Genomic DNA, 3,688 nt, shown 5'->3' with positions numbered 1-3,688 from the left:
GTTTTTATATTTTCCAGGACGTAAATTCCATGGATTTGATTTAACCATTGATGACCTAACTAACAACCGGAATAGAAATAGGAACGGATCTCCCTCTTTTTGTACTTAATAGACCTATTAGTATGTTACATCTAACGGATTAGCATTACCTTGAAATTACAGGAACGGGTTAGGAAGCGATAGGATAGGATTCCCTCTCTTTCCTTTCCATCCAAACTCAGTCTGCACATGGCATGCTGATTTTTGCATTAGGGCCTCCTTCAGCACAGAGCACTCACGGGCATCCCAGCTGCTCCCACCCAGAAGGTTGCAGAAGCATCCCTGGCTCTGGGGGAGCTCACCTTAACCCGCACCCTCCCGCTCCCTAATTTATTACTTTACATGCTGCTAATACCGCGTAGTCCAGTTGGACTAACTCCCTGCCAGAAACAGTGCTAAAGAAAAAGGAGCACAAAGGAATATACGCTGCGATTCTGGACGGGGCTTGGCACAACAAATTGGGTTTTTTCGGGAGAAAGGCCAGGCTGGGATGCAGCAGGGGAGGGCATCCTTCGGCTGGCCAAGGAGGAGGAAGAAATATGGCTCCGAAAAGCCCCCGGGATGGGCAAAAAGCTGTGTTGGAAGGTGTGGTGGTGTGGTAAAACGTTGGATGTGGTTGCAGAAAAGCCTGCTGAGAAAACATCCCCACGTTCAGATGTCTGGAAGCCCCAGTTCCCACTGTCACCACTTCCAGTTGGAATAAAGAGCAAGGAGTCTGGATGAAACCTGGGCTTTCGCAACCAGCTGCAGGAGATAAGTCCCATGTGGAACAGGAAGGGACTCCAGAGCTCTCTCCTGATACAAAGCACGGTACAAAACACTGAGAAGACTTGTCACGCCGAGTCGCTTGAATACTTGGGACAGTCGGGTGGGTTCCTTCTGCTAAACAGGGTCCTAAATGTATATGTGTATTTTACTAGCTGCTGCTCGGTGCACCAGTGCGTACTAGCATGGAGCTGTGCCTGCTAGATCTTCTTTGCTAGGACAGTGAAAGCACACTTAATTTCTCTCTTAAACTGGAATCCACAGTAGACTTTTGAAGCTCAAAGTTTAAATTTTTAAATCTAAGTGACCTCTTATTTTCCCTCTGAAATTCCATTGCATGCTTCAAAACGAAATAAATTGAATGAATGAGTTAGTGTTACACAAAGACTGATTTATTACAGTAATTTCAGAACAAAACGATACAAAGGAAGACATAATTTAACCGCTCATAAAAAGAACATAGTGATTTGATTTATCAAACGAGGAAGGATTTGTCTGAATCCCATTTTTGTGCTCGATTCCTCATTCGCTTCCAGCGCAATGACTCATATCAGTCCAAAGCAAATAAGAAATACTGCTCCTGTGATCTGATGGCATCGCACAGTTATTTTTCACTCGTGTGCACAGCAACGATATCCCTGGGGAATTTGCGGCTGCCACGTCTACGGAGGATAGGAATTACTGGATAAAATCTGGCTCTCTAGGTCAAGTCATAAAGGATTTTCATCTCTGCGGAGTCTAGTTCATCTCCTTTTTGTATCAGCCAAAAGACAGTCATTCCATACGCATGCTTGAAAGCAATGAAGAATTAGTCCAATTTCCTGTTTTAATGTGACATATTTTTAAAATAAAAAAAACCCCAACAAACCCATCATCTAAATAAATACCGAAAAACTATTTCCCACTGACATTTTTCTACCATGTGAGTTTAATTTGCTTTTCTCCTAAAATGATTTCACTTAACCAGATTTTTCTAGACAACTTATCTCTGACTTGAAGTAGAGAAGATCCCAATATGAATTTATTTATGGCTTAGACGGCTGTTATTTTTATGTATATAATGCTGAAAAATATATCTGTCGTCTTCTTTTGGTATTTGATGCAAAATGTCAGATGCACTAGAGCCAAAGACACGAACACCAAACGAATAAAAAAAAAAAAAGAAAAAAAATACAGATTTGGCCACACTTGGATGATGCAAAATTTAGGAGAAATTGTGTTGTCACGCCAAAACTGTGAATACTTCCAGAACTTGTGAAAAGCATTATAAATAAACTAAAAGCTCTCCTCAATGCTTTCTTGTGTAATCAGATTTTCCTCTGCAGGTCACTCCCTCTCCCCATAATCATAGAAAAGTTGTAAGAGATAAAACTTGAAACGAACACACGTGTAACGTGTGAGGTAGGCACAAACACGCTTCTCTTCAAATTCCATGTTTGTTTTGCATTGAGGTTGCTTAAACTGAAATAACTCCTCTGACCCCAAGGAAGAATCCCCAGTGCTGTCCAATAACCATTTTTTTCCCCCTCAAGATATAACTAGTTACAAAATTAATTTCTAATATTCATATTATTGAAAGAGTTGAGCCTCAAGTGCCATTGCACAAGTGGCAATGTGAGTTCCTCTTTTCTGTAAAGAGCCCAATTCTGGATGGCTTCAGGATGACTGGTTTTAATTAATCACTGTCATCTGGGGGTTCATTCCACAATAAATCAATGAAAAAGTACAGAAGCTCAGTGAAATGAGCACGACTCCCATCTGCTGCCCCAGGTGGGCTCAGTGCTGGTCAGTCTGGCTCCTGTGACGGGGCTGTCGCTCGGTGTCACCGAAGGACAAAGGATGAGTCCTGTATTCTTGGATGTTTTAAATGTGGGAGGTTCTTCTGCGCCTGCGAAATCACCAGGAGACTGCCTCCAGTGCTCGTGTATAAAAACCAGAATGAAATACATGTTTCCAGGAAGAGAATATTGCTTAGCGATGTATTTTGTATGTTCTTTGCTCGATATGTTGCACAGAGAAGATACTCTTCTGCCACAGAAACGGTCACAGACACACACGGGTGTGAGCAGGCACCACACCAGTCAGTCTTCACCCCAAACCGGCAGGAAATAAACAGCATTATTCTGTCCTCAAAGGTGCATTCGCAGGTTAAAGTGGTTGATTCACATCAGGTGAGAGAGAGAAGGTGAGTTGTTTATTGATATAAAAGTACTATTTTGCAATCTGTCCTCACTGTTAGTAAGTACGTCTCAGCATCAGTAAAGTCCAGTGTCATTTTTGCCATGAATATGAAGTTCTTGCATCTAACAGGAAATAATCTGAATTAATCTTCTGGAATGAAACAAATTAACTATAGATTATTATTTTTTAATTATTTTCCATGTGTTAAAAGCACAAACTGGTGACCTATCTGTAAATAAACTGCTACAAGATGAATGTAAACTGGGAAAGAATATACTATTTTTGCATGGTAACAGATTACTTAAAGACCTCTTGATGCCTTACAGAAAAGTTGGAAAAGCATTTTATTTAGAGGCAATTCTATCTGCGTACTTTTTTGTATCTTTAGCTCACTTCGCTTTTGTCTGGGGAAAAAAGAGAATAAAAATCTCAGAATTAGATCTTTGTTTCTTCTTGGTATTAACGTTCTTCAGTACTTTGCACATTCAGTGGTTTCTGCACCATCCTCACTCCCGTTAAATGACGAAGCCGAGGCTGTTCTTTTTGGAGGAGAAATCTGGATGCTTGTAGTCTGGGAGGGAAACAGCTTTAGATCCCTGGAATTGTTCCAAAATAAAATGTTTTCTGAGGCATCTAGAGCCCCTTTAAGCCCTTCACTTCATTTCAGCTTTTTGTTATGTATTTTAGCAAAGTACAAGCAGCG

The sequence above is a fragment of the Calidris pugnax genome, unplaced genomic scaffold, assembly GCF_001431845.1.
Source record: "Calidris pugnax isolate Ruff unplaced genomic scaffold, ASM143184v1 scaffold27, whole genome shotgun sequence".
Lineage (NCBI taxonomy): Eukaryota > Metazoa > Chordata > Aves > Charadriiformes > Scolopacidae > Calidris > Calidris pugnax.
Note: the sequence above shows the minus strand (reverse complement) of the source record.